At 42.9% G+C, this 17,243-nt stretch overlaps 1 long non-coding RNA gene and 1 pseudogene across 1 annotated transcript in view; both read right to left on the reverse strand.

Annotated features, from left to right (window-relative positions):
* LOC133369801 (uncharacterized) overlaps positions 1-17,243 on the reverse strand; it is a 201,447-nt gene that overhangs the window by 48,956 nt on the left and 135,248 nt on the right. The window lies entirely within an intron of this gene.
* On the reverse strand, positions 9,989-10,108 carry LOC133370159 (5S ribosomal RNA; annotated as a pseudogene).

The raw sequence follows: 17,243 nt of genomic DNA on the forward strand, positions 1-17,243 counted from the left end.
AAGGGAGTGAAACATCTGGCAAATTCGCTCCGAGCATGTTGTGAAAATATCTTCCGTTCAAGTTTCATTGAACAGTAAACAAGTCATTGTCTCTGAAAAGTGATTTGCTCAGGCTGTCAGAGTGAAACTGGCAATCAGCAAGAGGTGTCAGGCGTTTGTTGTTGCCACTGCACACCCCTTTCTTTTGGTATTTTGGTATTTTTAAGGCTGACAAATGAGCGCTGTTTCTGTTGCGGGTGATGGATGGCAGGTGATCATGTGACCCGGCTGGTTCCATAAAAAATGTGCCAGGCTTGCAAAGTGTGGCATCAGATTTAGTCCCGTCTCCATGGTGTATCGCTCACGTCCCTGCATACCCAGAGGAGATGCAGTTGTCATCAATCTGTGCTTTTTTTAAAAAAAAAATCCTCATGAAAATTCACCAACTTTTCAGTGAGAATTTCTCCTAATTGACACATTTTGTGATCCAGTTGTTCACATTTTGCAAGCTTTCCCCCAGTATAATGCATTTTTGCATGTTATTTTCACTATTAATTGTTATAAACACTTTCCCCTATTATATCCATTTTTGGTTGGAAAAAGGAAAATAGCAAAATTCAGATAAATGCGAATTTCAAAGGATGGCTGTGTTTTGGTTCTCCTATTATTTTGGAAAGTGCAAACTTGATAGATTCGCCTTTAAATGTGAACAGAATCAAATCTGTCATCCATCTCTACCCTTTGTTATCTTTTAGATTATAGACTTTCAAAGCACTTTGCATGCACCCTCTCTGTTATAAACATTCCACAGACATCCAGTGGAAGAGGACAATAACTTGATTGGAACAAGACTGTTCCCAACTCCTGCTGGGACAAAAAGAAGTCAAGGCTGTTGATCAATTTAGCTCAGTATTGTCTAAAATGACTGGCGGCAGACTGGTTTTCCCAGTCCTAACCTGGAGACACCAGAGATTGAACCTGGGACTTTCTGCATGCAAAGCAGATGTTCTCCCCCTATGCAGGAAGGCTGCAGCATTGGGGGCTTTTCAATTTAGAGAAAAGGCGAGTAAGAGGCGACATGATTGGTGTGTATAAAATTACGCATGGCATGGAGAGAGTGGGTAGAGAAACGTTTTTTTCTCTCTCTCATGACACGTGGAACTCGTGGACATCCAGTGAAGCTGAACGTTGGAAGATTCAGGAGGTGTGGCCTGCATCTATGGTGCTGCGTTCCTCCCCCGGCAACCCCGCGTCCCTCTCCCGGCCGCGGCTTCATCCTCACTGGCTTCCACAGCACCCCGCTGGCGAGCGTCGCCACTCAGGCTGTGGGAGCTGGCATCATGGAAAAGACCACGGAGCCACCACCGCCTTCAGTTGGAATAGGCTTCAGGGGGTTGTGACATCAAGATGCAAAACACAGCAGGAGAAGGGATGGATGTCTTTTCAAGACAAGTTTTTTGAACTCTGAGTTTCTTTCCTGGACATTTCCCCCCCCCTTAATAATGTTATTTGTTATTTAATTTAACTTTTGTAATTGTTGTATTTTTATATTTGTGCCTATTTTTCTTTGTAAGCTGCCTGGAGGGCCTTTGGCCGAAAGGTGGAATAGAAGTAAATTTAATAAATAAATAATAAATAATTCAGGACAGAGGAAAGAAAGTACACAGCATAGAGGTCCACTATGGAACTTACTCCCACAAGAGACAGTGATGGCCACCAACATGGTCGGCTTTAAAAGAGGATTGGACAGATTCACCGAAGATAAGATTACCAATGGCTACTAGCCATGTTGGCTATGCTCTGCCTCCACAGTCAGAAGCGCTATGTTCCAAATACCAGTCGCTCTTGCACTCAGCTTGGGCTTGTGGGCTTCCCACAGGCATTTGGCTGGCCACCGTGAGAACAGGATGCTGGACTAGAGGGGCCAATGGCCTGATCTAGCAGAGCTCTTCGCATGTTCTTATGTCTACCACTGTAGCATTTATGGTCCTTCCTGCAGGCAGATTAAGATTGCTGCCTTTATTTTCCTGCACAGCTTCAGTCTGGCTTTCCCCTGCCTTCACATTTCCTTTGACGTATTTAGTGCCCAGTGAATTGACTCTTGATTATATTGTATATCCTGCCTCTGTCTCATGCATCAGGTGAGCTGGCCACCTTTATGTTTAAAGCACTATATGTACAGTTATTCACATATAATCCACTGTGTTTTAAAGAAAAAGGAGAAGGTTTTTTAAAAAAATGAATGTTAAAAGTAGCATGGCTCATTACTTAGTTAAATGGACCAATGCTCCGAAGCTGCCTTCATAGCCAAGAACACAGGAACAAGCCAGAGCAAAAAAAGAGACTAGGTTCCTCAAGAAGACTCAGCTGGACCAGGATACTGCTTCTGCCCAAGAAGGATTCAATGGCCAGCCTGCATGGGCAGAGCCAGTCCAGGGCCTGAAAGGACTTCATTGAGAAGACTGCCACCTGCAGTTTAGCAGGTCACCACAGGGGGCAGCCACTCACAGACCCTTCAACTTGAATAACAAATGAAAAAAATATGGAATAGGAAAATTCCTATCCCAAACGAGGAAATCACAGGTCTTTTGACAGAGGAACACTTGTGGAATTTAATTTTTGTAAATTCTGCTGGGAGTGACCTGATCTGCACCTCCCTGGGAAACGTGCAGGTCAGGACTTACAGTGCAATCCTAGCCATGTGTACTCAGAACGAAGCCCCACTGAATTCAACAATTTGCAATTTTATTTTTAAAAAATCCTTATGAAAATTCTTCAGCAGTTATAGTATACATTTCTTTTAATAAACACATTTTAGCAAGCAGTTTCTCCTAATAAGATGGATCCAGGAGCAGCCCCAGATTACGAACCTGCTCTTTCAGAGGGAGTACGACCTCATCCAAAGCAGCCAATTGAGATATCAAGTAAGAATAACAGGGTCTCACTCCCTGTTCTTCTCCCGATAAAGGTCATCCATCAGGGCTACCAAGGCTGATTCACTCCCATAACCAGGCCTGAAGCTAGATTGGAATGGGTCAAGATAATTTGTTTCATCCAATAGTACTTGCAATCGCTGCGCCACAACCCTCTCAATCACCACCCCCACAAAGGGGGCATTTGCGACCGGGTGACAGTTGTCACAAACCAAAGAGTCTAAGTGAGTTTTTTCAGAAGGGGTCAGATCACCGCCTCTTTCAGGGTGGCTGGAACTGCTCCTTCCCACAAAGATGCATTGACCACACCCTTGATCCACTAGTTCACACCCCCTTGGCAAGTTTTAATAAGCTAAGGAGGGCAGGAAATAAATAAATAACGGGTCAATAGGGCATGTTGCTGGCTGCATTGTCGCAGGTACCTTGTCCATGTCATCAGGCCGCATCAACTGAAACTGATCCCAATAAGTTGTATATAACAACTGAATAATGTGTTATTGTCACAAATATATTCAATTGTATGCACATTTTCCACTAATATATGCATTTCTGTAAACATTGGTTGGAGAACTGCATTGCAAAATTCAGATAAATGCAAATTTTGAAGGATGGCTGTGTTTCAGTTCTCCCTGGTTCACTTTCAAGGGCTGAGGAACTACCAAGACAGTCCCCTCTGCTGATCTCAACAACCAAGAGGGTCTGTAGGAAAGGAGGTGATCTAGGGGCCTAAATCGGTTAGAGCTTTAAACACTAATGTGAGCACCTTGAATTGTGCCCGAAAACATACTGCCAACTGCCACTGTTTTAAAGCAAAAGTTATGCAAATTCTAAATGGAATCTCAGTAGGTAAATCTGGCTGTTGCATTTTGGACCAGTTGTAGCTTCTGAATAAGATTTGGATGGAAGCATTAATGTACCATCATTTCTCTTTCAGAAATCTAATATGTGGGATGAAACTTGCCCTCCATACACCCCCAGGAATGCACTTTGCACTTTTTTGTTCCTCCTTCCCTCACCACATCTTTTCTGGTGGCACCACTAATGAGAGAGAGAGAGAGAGAGAGAGAGAGAGAGAGAGAGAGAGAGAGAAGTTACACACTTGCTGTACGGCTATTAACAAGGAATATGCTTAATCTGTGTCTGCCCCGCATGTCGCACATGATGAGCTGTGATTATTGAATGACTGGACTAGCACTCTGCATTTCCCAGGCGCTAAAATGCTCCTGGCTAGGAAGTAATTAGATCTCTCTTTTTTAGGACTAAACAGAGCAGTGCTTTAAAGCACACACACATACACACACACACTCTTTGATTCCCACGCAGCTCCCAATGGTGCTATTTGGTGTTCATTCAGAGCAAGTAAAACAAAATGTATGAGCATAATAAAAGAATCGATATATTTCAGCATCGTGGGGAAACAAGATGACAAGGAAGTCAAAAATGGAGAAGATTACCTCTCCGATTGCCTTTCTGCTTACTACGAAGCCCCCTTAGGTGGTTTCCCATGTTTGCTACTGCCGTACACAAGGTGACCTTTCGTGTGCATAATTACCCAGCCACAACAACACAGAGAAAATTAATGCTAAAAATGCCCCTTTTCTGCAGTCTGCTGTGGTTGCTGCTGTTATGAATATGCCATACAGAATACACTTTGGTGCCATTTCGGGTATTATTGCTTAGAAATAAAAGTACAGACAAGCAAACAGAAGAGCAGGAGAGAGAAATGGGGCCACTGCACTAAACAGACGCACATCTGATCCAGTTATAATCACTTGCATCTAGTCATGCACAATAACTAGAGGCTTCACATAGAGGTGTGCATTCCCACCCATAACCAAGATGCACTCAGCCGGTGCAATGGGGCCTGGGTGAGCACCATATTGCAATGCACGTGCAGATGTAAATCTGCGTCTTCCTCTGTTGTGGCACATCTCCTTGCAAGATCGAGGAGAAAGGCTACAACCTTGCTCACAACTAGATTGCTTACATCAGGAGTAGCCAACATGGTGCCCTCTGGATATTATTGGAGTCCAACGCCCATAACCCCTTGCCATTGGCCATGCTGGCTGGGACTGATGGAAGCTGAAGTCCAGCAACACCTCGAGGTCACCACAGTTGCTACCCATGGATTCAACTACTCCGCCTTTTTTCACTAAGTAAACTCAAGGCAGCTTACAAAATACAGTCTCATCATAACATAAAAATATTTGGGATTTGTGTTTACAGTACATTGTTTTTAATGCCGTATTTTAAAGTTGTTGTAACCTGCCCTGGGACCTTTGGGTGGAGGTCAGGTAATAAATGATGATGATGATGATTAACCTGATACAAGCTGATAATCAAATCACAAATCATGTATCATAAAACACAATAACAAAGCGAGCACTATTAAAATAACAATTGGAGAAACCTTCAGCCAAATGTTTTGCTGCTGTTTGCAGTGACAGAGGAAAAAAACAAAATCTGTGAAGGGAAGAAAAAAGCTGTGCTACTGTCACTGGCAACCCCCCCCCAAGAAACTTTTCAAGAATTTCTCATCCCCATATTTAGTAAAAGCCCCCCCCATTTCTCTGCCCACAAATAAAGTAGTCACTTGCTCACAGTCCTACCCAGTTCCAACGCCGTTTTAAAGATTGGGAGGGTGCATTTGTTTGGCTACCCCCTGTAGCCCTCCAAGGACCTCATGGTTCTCCCTGATTTTATCCTCAAAATAACCCTGTGAGACAGGTTACCCTGAGAGAGAGTGAGCTTCATGGCTGAGTGAGGATTTGAACCTGGAACGGACCAAGGAATTTCAGAAGAAAATCGCCGTGTTTTATAGATTACAACAAAGCCTTTGATTGTGTAGATCATGAAAAACTATGGAATGCTTTAAAAGAAATGGAGTGCCACAGCATCTGATTGTCCTGATGCGCAACCTATACTCTGCATAAGAGGCTACTGTAAGGACAGAGTATGGAGTAACCAACTGGTTCCCCATCGGAAAGGGTGTGAGACAGGGGTGTATTTTATTACCCTATTTGTTTAATCTATATGCAGAACATAACATACGGAAAGTGGGATTGGACCAAGATGAAGGAAGTGTGAAAACTGGAGGGGAAAATATCAATAATTTAAGATATGCAGATGATACCATACTACTAGCAGAAACCAGTAATGATCTGAAACAAATGGTGTTGAAAGTTAAAGAGGAAAGCACAAAAGCAGGACTACAGCTGAACATCAAGAATACTAAAGTAATGACAACAAAAGATTTATGTAACTTCAAAGTTGATAATGAGGACATTGAACTTGTCAAAGATTAACAATACCTTGGTGCAGTCATTAACCAAAATGGAGACAATAGTCAAGAAATCAGAAGAAGGCTAGGACTGGGGAGGGCAGCTATGAGAGAACTAGAAAAGATCCTCAAATGCAAAGATGTATCCCTGAACACCAAAGTTAGGATCATTCAGACCATGGTATTCCCAATCTCTATGTATGAATGTGAAAGTTGGGACAGTGAAAAAAGCAGATAAGGGAAAAATCATCTCATTTGAAATGTGGTGTTGGAGGAGAGCTTTGCGCATACCATGGACCGTGAAAAAGAAAAATAATTGGGTGTTAGAACAAATTAAACCAGAACTATCACTAAAAGCTAAAATGATGAAACTGAGGTTATCATACTTTGGATACATAATGAGAAGACATGATTCACTAGAAAATACAATAATGCTGGGAAAAACACAAAGGAGTTGAAAAAGAGGAAGACCAAACAAGAGATGAATTGATTCCATAAAGGAAGCCACAGACCTGAACTTACAAGATCTGAACAGGGTAGTTTACAACAGATGCTATTGAAGGTTGCTGATTTATAGGACCGGCATAAGTCGAAATTGACTTGAAGGCACATAACACCCTCTCCTCTTAGTCCAGTGCTCCAACAACTGGCACTGCAACCAGTGGCACTGGTCGTCCACTTTTGAACCCATGATTGGCGCAGTCCAGCAGTGCACAAAGAGGACAGCATCTTTACAGCTACTACTTGGGAGAACTAGGTGGTGTTAGAAGCTGAAAAATCAGCCATCTCCATGTTGAGACACTTAAATAGTACTGCCAATTAGACTGCTTGATTGGCTGACATTCCTAGAACTATCATTTTGCACACAAGGGTGCCTTTCGCATGGATGGCCACGGCAGTGCTCTGGAGGCTTCAACTCCACAGTCTTGCAAGAGGTTGGGGGCGGTTTGTGCTCTGAAATGAGCATGCAATATTCATTTCACTAACATTGTTCCATTTCTATCATAAGTGCTCCAGGCATCTAATAAATAAAATTAGGCTATCTCCATTTTGTCACTCTTCAGTTACTCTAATGCTTTGTAATAAACATACAAAGTGGACTGGATGAACTTCTTTCTTGAGTTATAAAAACTTCTCATTTGCAGTTTAGTTGTCAGGATGGAACAGCCTGAGCTTCATTTCACACTGCCCAGTCAAATTGGTTCAAATGGATATCCTTCCCAGGGGGCTGTCTGCACTTTGCAGGGCACAATTGAAAATGAGAGGAAAGTTTAATATGGATATTCCTTTAGGCCAAGAGCTTGCACAATATTTGAGCTCTTCCCAATATATCCACTTTACAGTTTAAACAGAAGCGTGTGCGCCGTGTGTAAGGATAGGGGTGATTTTCAATTCCGCTCACATTTCAGCAGAATCTATCAAATTTGCACTTTCCAAAACAATATAGGAACCAAAACGCAGCCATCCTTTGAAATTCGCACTTGTACCAAATTTTGCAAAAGCCGAATCTATCAAATCTGCCCTTTCCAAATCAATATGGGAACCAAAACGCAGCCATCCTTTGACATTCGCATTTGCGATTCGGTTCTCCAGCCAAACAATGTTTACAAAAATGCATCTATTTGAGGAGAATGTACATGAAACTGGATATATCAGTGAAAATAGCATACCAAACATGCATGCTGTTTGGAGAAAATGCCTGCAAAAAAGTGTACGTAAGTCAAAACTGCACACAAAAATGTGCTTGTCAGGAGAAATTCAACCTTGGAAAAATAAGAATCAGAGAATCAAAACTGACAGACCTTTCCATCCCTAGCTATGTGCATCCCCAAATATCTAACCACATGGCCCCTCTTTAGTCATTTCCCCGCAGGTATTCATTCATTCATTCATTAGATTTATTACGGTCAATTGACCAGCCAGTTTCCCCGCAGGTAAATCCAATCACTTGGAATTCCAATGCACTTGTTTGCCCTGCCCTCTCTGTTGTACTCCTGCAGCCCTTTCATATTCAGGCTGAACCTCTGCAGCAGGAAGCCTGCTGCGCTTGCGCAGACTCCCCATGCAATGTAAAACCCTGATGGTTAAGGGGCTGTGTCAGGCCCAGGATGTGACTCAGGAACCAGACCAGCGGTTGTAGTTAATTCGTGTTTTATTAGGGTAATGTCCAAACAAAGACTGCGTTTTCTCATGAAGCAATACAGGGATACAGGTCCTGCGGCATTGGGAAAAAGTTGACAGAGCAAGGGACTTCTTCCCGCCTGTTCTTTAAGAAGGGGCCAAACGGGCGCGCAATCTTTCGCTCCTCCTTAACTGCCCCTCAGGTACTGCCTGCCTTTCCCCCCTTCTCTCCTGTCTTTTCAGCTGCCTGCGTGTGCGCGGTGAGGAGGGAAGCATCACCCCCTCCTCTTCTGAAGTTTCTGATTCCAGGATGGGGGATAGGGGAGGGGCTGATGGTAAACTGCCTCCCCGCTTTTCTGCTGTGAGCAGCCCTCCCTCTTCCCCCTCTTGCTCTGAGCCTGAAAGAGGGGGAGGCGTGAGAATGTCCAGGGAGGGCTCAGGCTCCCCGTTGCTAAGCGACCTTATCACTGGCAGTTCCTCTGTTTTGTCTTCGCTCCAAAGGGGGGAAGTTCCTCCCCCTTCCCTCTGCCATCCATCCGAATACTCTTCTCCCAACTCTCCGGGATCCAGCTCCCCGGGATTGGGACCCCAGCTCTGCCTTCCGACAGGCTGTAGCTCAGTGGTAGAACATCAGCCTTGTATGCCAAAGGTCCCAGGTTCAATCTCCGGTGTCTCCAGGTAGGGCTTGGAGACACCCCTGCCTGACACCCTGGACAGCTGCTGCCAGCCAGTGTAGCCAATGCAGAGCTAAATGGCCCAAGGGTCTGACTCTGTAATAAGGCAGTTTCCCGTGTCCTTATGCGGGGAGGCTACTCAAGTAGCTGAGACTCCCTGCAGCCAAAATTCAGCCGAAACACATGAAGGGCTACAGGGATGGGCCATCTGGAATGCAATAGAGGGGGCAAGGCCAATAATGCCATCCCCATCCTCTCCTCACCCCATGTGGTTGGAATTGTGTTAGAGGCAATTCCACTCCCCCCATCACCCAGGGGAAGCAGATCTGAAGGAAAGCTTTCACATTGCCCTCTGCCTTAACAAGAGTCGTGATGGGGAAATCTAACGCGCTAGGGAAATGACAGGGAAATCACTTCCCCTCACACCAGGCCGATCAATCTAAAAAAACATGTCGTTCCTCAATCGCAACCCATCCCCAGAAAATTTCTTCCACGGGAAAGTGCTTGTCCCTCAGAGAGGGACATTTTATAGTTACATCAAACCAGGCACAGCAAACTTTTATCGAACGAAACTTTTTCTAGGGAGGGACGAATTGGTCCATTTTGGTTTCTCGATTCTCCAAACTTTTTTGGCCCATTTCCACATCAGTTTGCATTTTTTTTAAAAAGGACCACATGAAAATCCGTATAGTTTTCACCCCCATTTCTTTTAACACATGACATTTTGCCTAATATAAGGCATTTTCAGTGCTTCTTTACTAAATATCAATTTTTGAGTGAACCTTTCCCCTAATTCACGTGTTGCACACAGCTTTTGGCAGGCAAAGTGCATTACAAAATGGGTGGCAGTTCACAGATAGGCTCAGGAAGTGTTCTGTTGTTGTTATGCACCTTCAAGTCAATTATGACTTATGGCGACCCTATGAATCTTATTTTGGATATATTCATAGCATTTTCATGGTAAGAGGTATTCAGAGATGGTTTACCATTGCCTTCCTCTAAGCCTACGGCACCCGGTACTCCCAGGTGGTCTCCCATCCAAGTACTAACCAGGCCTGACCCTGCTTAGCTTCCAAGTTCAGACGAGGTCAGGCGTGTTCAGAGCAGTATGGCCCAATGGCCATAAAATGCAAGACAATCAAATGTCTTTCCAATCCCTAACTTCCCTGGATAGAATTAAATGTGCTGATTTTAACCTATGAACCTCTAAACAGTGTGGGCCCAGGCTATCCAAAGGACAACTTTGTTCCATATCACCATCAATCCCTTAAGGCAGAGATGGGCCCTTGAAACTCTCCCCAGGCCGTACACCCTACTTTGTATCGAGTGTTTTTGACTGGCTGGAATGTGACCTTGAACTCTAGCAAATTTACCTTTATTGCTGCTCCCACTTTTACTTATAGTCTCTACCCACCACTGGCATGTGGCTCTCAGAAGGTTGCCCAGAAGGAAAGATGGCCCTTGGGCTGAAAGCTTCCCCACTCTTGCCTTCCAATCATTTTCTGGATGCAGAGGTTAGGTGACTGGCAATCAGGGACACAGCCTTTTCTGTGGTGACACCTCATTGATGAAATATCTCCTCTAGAGATGTTTATGTGGTGCTGGTTCTCAGCTTTTTTTTTTTAGGTGCCAAACTACTGCCAGCATATACCACTTTGCCTGTGGGATCTGCACTGGTTGCCAATCTGCTATTGGGCCAAGTTCCTGGTTTTGGTACTAACATATAAGGCCCTATACAGCTCAGGACCAGGCTACTTGAAAGACCACTTTATCCCTTACATACTCAGTAGGTCACTATGTTCTGTAGCAGAGCTTCTCGTTGAACTCCCTAAACCATCAGAAGCCTGCTCCACAGCAACTCAGAGTGGGGCTTTCAGTGGGGCTGCCCCTGTTTTGTAGAACAATATCCCTACTGAGATACAAGAGGTGCCCGCTATCTGTGCTTTCTAGAAACAATTGAAGCCATTTTTGTTTCAACAAGTTTTACAAGCTGAATGAAAAGGTGTTTGTTTTGTATTTTTAAAAAAACCCTATCTTTGAGAGCCAGTGTAGCATAGTGGTTCAAGTGTTGGACTACTACCTGGGAGACCAGGGTTTGAATCCCCATACAGCCATGAAGCTCACTGGGTGACCTTGGGCCAGTCACTGCCCTATGAATATTCTTAGGGTCGCCATAAGTGGGGATCAACTTGAAGGCAAATAATAATAATGATGATAAAGGGGGGTTGAACTGTTTCTAAATGTTTTTTAGCTTTTTTGGGGTATGTTTATAAGTCACATTGAGATGCATGTGAAAGGTGATTCATGAAACGATGCTGATACTGTTAAAGACTGTTTTATTCACCCAAGCATTTAATGGCTAATGTGTTTCTTTTAGTGATATTTATTGGACTTTTAGGTAAAGGATTGGCCTTTCATAAAATGATTCTTGCGTTTTACTGTTTGTAATCTGCCTTGAAAGCTTTCTAGCTGAAAGGTAGGATATAAATGTTCTACATTAATAAATTAAAAGATATTCCTCTCTCCATCAACTGCCACCATATTTTTTAAAAAAATTTTTTTTGAAAAGATGTTTTGTTTTAAATGTATTTTAAAGATGTTTTTAGTGTTTTATAATTGTTTGCCACCCTGGGATCCTTCTGGGATGAAGGGTGGGATATAAATTTAATAAATAAATAATAATTCTGTAACTTTAAGAACTGGAGCCCAAGTTTAATTTTTCCCTCCTAACCTCTTCCCTTTTATGCTGTTCTGTTCGGACTGCAAGCCGGCAGGCAGGGATGCTCTTATCATTTTTATTGATCTTATGTAAATCATCTGGAAGCCTCATTGGCTAGAAATTGAGATGAAAATGCTTTCAAAATAAATAAGCATAAAACTGTTTGAAGCTTGCCCCTTAGATATCTGGTAGTGTTCTCTTTTTTCATCTTGCTAATCAGAGACTGCAAGTCAGGCACCCATTTCAATGCAATTACATCAGCACAAATTAGAAATCATAGCATGAAATCCTCTCCCAGTGGATGGCAATGGCAGTAAACTTTTCTTAACAGCAGCAAGTCCAGATTTCATCCAAAGAGATTTACACCAGTAGAAAACAGCAGTCATAGTCTAGATCAAGGGTTGTTGTCCTTTGTTTTGGGCTGCGGTTGTTGTTTCCAAACGAAGCCCTTGATTGAAGTCATAAGCTTGCTAATATCTCACAGAATGGATTCCTCATTGCAGACTGCCGAGGACTAATTAGAAGAGCGCTTTCCAGCCACTCAGTGATTGTAGGCTAATTTTCTGTTGTGAATCAGAAACTGGGGTTAATGAGGCTAATTGTGTTTACTAGTGCTTCGAACAAAAAAGGAAGCCAACTCAATTTTGAAAAGACTTCTTTGTCAGGGACAAATTGGTAGAAATTGTATCCCCGTCTTCTGAAATGGCTGCTGTTCTCAGGCTTGGGAAGTCAGAGTGTGCAAAACATGAGAGCCAGCAGTACGGAAAATAAAACCTATGAGCCAGGAGTTCTACCCAAATCTAGATCGTGGGCTCTTGGGACCTGTGGCAAGAGCCAAGATCTTCAAAGAACTGCAATGGTGAGCTGTTAAGAAAGTAAGGACCCAGTCGCTGGACTCTTTTAGGGGGCTGTTAAAACCCTAGCTGTTTCCAAAGGCTTTTACATAGCTTCCCTCTTTTTGATCATTTATGTTTGCTATCAGGGCCCCTCCAGACAACCTTTATATTGAGCATTCATCCTGATCTTCTTGCACAAAGCTTACAGGAAGGTAGGAACCGGGGGGGGGGGACTCAGTTCAGTTCACATTTAAAGCCTAATCTGCCAAATTTGCAGTTTCCCAAAACAATATGAGGACCAAAACACAGCCATCCTTTGAAATTTGCACTTATCCAAATTTTGCGATGTAGCTCTCCAAGCAAACAGTGTTTACTAAAATGCATTAAAATGTGAGAAATTGCTTGGGAAATGTGTACATTAGGCAAAACTGCCTGCAAAACTGTGTTTATCCGGATGAATTCCCACTAAAACGCTGAAGAATGTTCATGAGGATTTTTTTAAAAAAACAAACAAACAAATTGCTGTAGAAATGTAGAATTTAAGACTGGAAAAATGAGAAACTAAGAGGACTGAAACTGACAAGTCCCTCCCTCCCTGCACTGAGGTTAGACTATATGCCATCTCTATTGAGCATTCAGCCTGATTTGCTTGCAGGGCAAATCTTCCCATTAACCATTTGTTTGTCCCATACTTTCCAGGGCCATGTCACTGTCACTTTCCTAACTGCAAGAAGACAAAATATATATGAAGCAGATTTGGTTGAGGTAAGGCGACAGAACACTTTAATCCACTTTAACTGCACCAAGCTAAATGTCTGTTATATGCTGCAATCCCTCCTGCAAAATAGGTGCAGTCTAGAGGAACCCTTGGTGGGATCCAAGGCTAGGCCTACTCAGAGTAACCCACAGAAGGTCACTGACATGCCAAACTTAGGGTTCATTAATTTCAGTGGGTCTACTCTGAGTAGGACTTTGTTACATACACCTCCTGTATGGATAAAAACATGGCTGCCTCCATAGGATTTTCAAAAGAAGGAAAAGTGCATGCTAGCTGCTCCAGACTGCTAGTATGGAAGGCAGGGAGGAAAGAAAGAATGAAAGAAAGAAAGATTCATTCCTTGGTCAACCTTGTAAGCACTTTAACATTGAGAGTGCTAGTCAATTAAGTGTTACTCAGAGTAGACCCACTGAAATTTATGAACCTACGTTAGCCATATCTATTAACTACAATGGGTCTACTCTGAGTAGGACCAACATTGAATGCCATCCAAAAACTGTGCAGATTTTAAAGGATTTTCCTCCTAGAAAAAATCTACATGGAAACAGAACAGAATCCACTTACCTGTGAGCAAATGCAAAAAAGGAATGAACCAGATTAAGGCCTTTCCATCCATCTCCTAGCACTGTACCCCTCCTGTGAAAGCCTCTTTTTGGGTTTGCACCTTTTCCCTGCTCCATCTCTTTGAATGTTCATGAGTGTTGTAAATCTGAGGAGCTGGCAGCATGGCTGTCATTAAAACAGGCAAAGGGTGTGTGGAAGAAAGGCTTGGACTACTTCCATGTGCGCTCCATCCGTTCTCGTGATAGACACGCTGTTAGTTCCTTAGATTTATAACTCCCCCCAAAAGATTCAAAGAGAGTAAGCCGAATATATATATATATATATATTGCAAAACTCAGAATGAGGGTTTCCCCGGAGGTGACCTGCATTGTGACTCTTGATTTATTCCCAGATTCAAAGCAGCTGCAATGTGGCATTTCAACAGACCAGTTTTGACAAGGTACATAGGATGCTGCCTTGTACTGAGCCAGGCACTGGTCTACATGGACTGGCAACGGCTCCCCGGGTTTCCAGGCAGGTCTTCCAGGCCTAGCTGGAGATGCCGGGGACTGAAGCTGGGACCTTCCGCATGCAAAGAGCAGATGCTCTGCCGCCGAACCACAGTTCTTCCCAAGAGGACTAGAGTGGGTTCAAATGAAGGAAGCAATGCAATGTGCCAGAAAAGAAAGACAGCGCCATGAGTGCCTCTGTAGGTAAATAAGGAGATCAGAAAGAATACCGTTCATAAAGATATGTCCAATCTCAGTGGAAGGTACCAATAAAGAAAACAATGAAGCAATGCAAACAGGATGGAGGATACCACCCCTTTTTACAAGGGCAAAATGGAGATGTGGATGAAAAGGGCAGGGAAAGCCCAGCTTTGATGCACACTGTTGAGGTTAGAATGGGTCGCATAGACAGCATCGCATTTCCCTTTTGTTCCCTCCCTTGAAGAGATGTGGGTGGATAAATGACTTCTAAAGTGGAGGGGGGGGAAGAGACACAGCTTGAATTACTGGAGCAAACCAACACCTGCAGATCTGACCCAAGCTAGGATCTGAACCCAGGTGGGGAAAGCTTCATTTGATCTCTTACCGTTTAAAGTGATAGCTGGCAGCTCTCCAAATTTATCGGCACTGCTGATCTGGGGTCTTTTTTTTCTTTTTCTTTTTGCAAACTCTGCTGTGTTCTCTAGAAACACAAAGCTTTTCCCTTCAGGGGGAAAAAACCCCCGAAATCCACAGGTTTTCTGGCTCACTATATACACACAGTGTAAATAACAGAGCACTGCCTTGGTTGAATCTACGGCCCCAAGGTATGAACATCACCCGTTCATCTTAATGGGATGTTAAATTCAAAGGCTCATTGTGACTGACCGAACGCTAATGCTATAATCAAACAAGTTGTCTGACACACAAATGCCCAGGTTCAAATCGCTGACTTTTTTGGTAAGAGAGAGTCAGAGACGGGTTGGGATTTTTTTTGCATCTCAAGAGCCATACAAAACCCCAGCTGAAATACACAGAGCAAACCCCCAATTTGATCCCTGCCATCCCTAACTCCACTTCCAATGAAAAAGCTACAATGAATGCTTACAGTAATCACACCACTATACCACACTGCTTCTCATATAAAGTAATGGCTTTGGGGTAGGGGTATTGCACCAATCACATGATTCCCTTCAGAACCCCTTTTGCACTTCAGAAGACAATCTGCCTTGGTCTGTGGTATGTTATAGACTGATTCAGCAGAGGGAGTTGTTCAGGTCCACTTTGTTCCTGCCAATTCACCATAGCAACCCTAACTCCTGCCCTTTTGACAGAAGTGGATGTAATGTACAGGTATAGTATCACCTGCAAAGTGGACAAGCCTGCCAAATTACAGGCAAAGAATTCCAGGGACTCTTGTGCAAGATACTTTGAAATTTTTATCGCTCTATATTGTTTTTATTTTGGGACAGAATTTGATGAAATTTGCAGGTATGTTTTCTCTTTCTGGGGACATGAACCCTGCCAAATTTCAGAAGTACAGCTGCAGTGGTTCTCCTGCACAATTTGCTGTGACAGCTTTTGGATGGACAAAAAAGATATGACTTGATCTCCCCCTTTTATTTTGTGGGCTATTTGTCTGAAAATTTCAGACATGAGAAGGTGCTCCTGGGTAAGAAGCCTGCCATCTTGCAGACATATAGGTCCAGGGGCTCTTGTGCAATGCACCTTTAAACCTAATTTTTGGCAGAGAACTAAACAGGATTTACTTCCTAGATAAAATCATACCCCGATTATTAGTTTTACCTGCCAGACACAATGGAGCTCTCCCCACTCTCGTGTTTGTTCTCCCTTTCACCATCACTCTACCTAGCCTTTAGCGCTTATATTATAAGCTTAGAGGCATTACTTTCACTTTTAGCAGACACTTGTTTGCACAATGTTTCTGATGTCTGGATTGCTAAGGCACAGCAAAGCAGTTCAAGGCTGCCCATTTCAAACATGTGCCACTTCATTCAGATTCCACTTCACCTCTGAAAATCCCTCTGAGGAACTGCACTTTTGTTCAGGATAGATTCATCTGTATCCAACACACACTCCAAGTTTTGGTAGTACTGCTGTACACAAGAACTCTGCAAATGCATCTTGACATACAGATGCAACAAATGGCTTGTCAGCTGTGCTGGTCACATGTTGGAAAGGCAGCACAGTAATCACTATTTATTCATTCATTTATTCATTTCATTAATTAACAAGATTGATATACCGCTTGAAAACCTCTAAGCAGTTTACAAAAAACATTAAAATTATTGGTAAAACAGTTCAAAACAAGTAATTAAAACACTGTAAAATGATTAAAACAGCAACAGGCTAAAAAGATTAAAACACATCAACATCTATGTGTCTGGATAGGCTTACCTAAACAAAAAAGTTTTAAGCAGATGTTGAACAGAATATAGCAAAGATGCCTGCCTGATGTCAACAGCACCAGCAATAAAAGTAGATTAGCATTGTCAAAGCTGACAGAGTGAAACATCTGCAACAGATTTATATAAGATTTAAGCATTTCAGTGTAATTTAGGCCTTTGATACCAGTACCTGTGTTTTTCCTATAGGGCTAATAACAGCTACTGGGGTTGGGATGAGGGTCAACTGATATCAGGGGAACAATTGCATTGTGTGAATCACACTATAGTTAGGGTTTCCAGGCTGGTTTTTTTTTTTTTTTAAGGACGAAGAACAAGACTCCTGTACCTGTAATAGCTATTCAGAAGATGTGTCATGCAAGCTGTCTGCTGAAATGCCCTCTTCTGCACAACTATTAAAAATACAGGAACCCTGTCTATGTATTTTTTAATCTGGGCACTCTAACCACAGTGCTTGAATATTTAA

The sequence above is a fragment of the Rhineura floridana genome, chromosome 14, assembly GCF_030035675.1.
Source record: "Rhineura floridana isolate rRhiFlo1 chromosome 14, rRhiFlo1.hap2, whole genome shotgun sequence".
Taxonomy (NCBI): domain Eukaryota; kingdom Metazoa; phylum Chordata; class Lepidosauria; order Squamata; family Rhineuridae; genus Rhineura; species Rhineura floridana.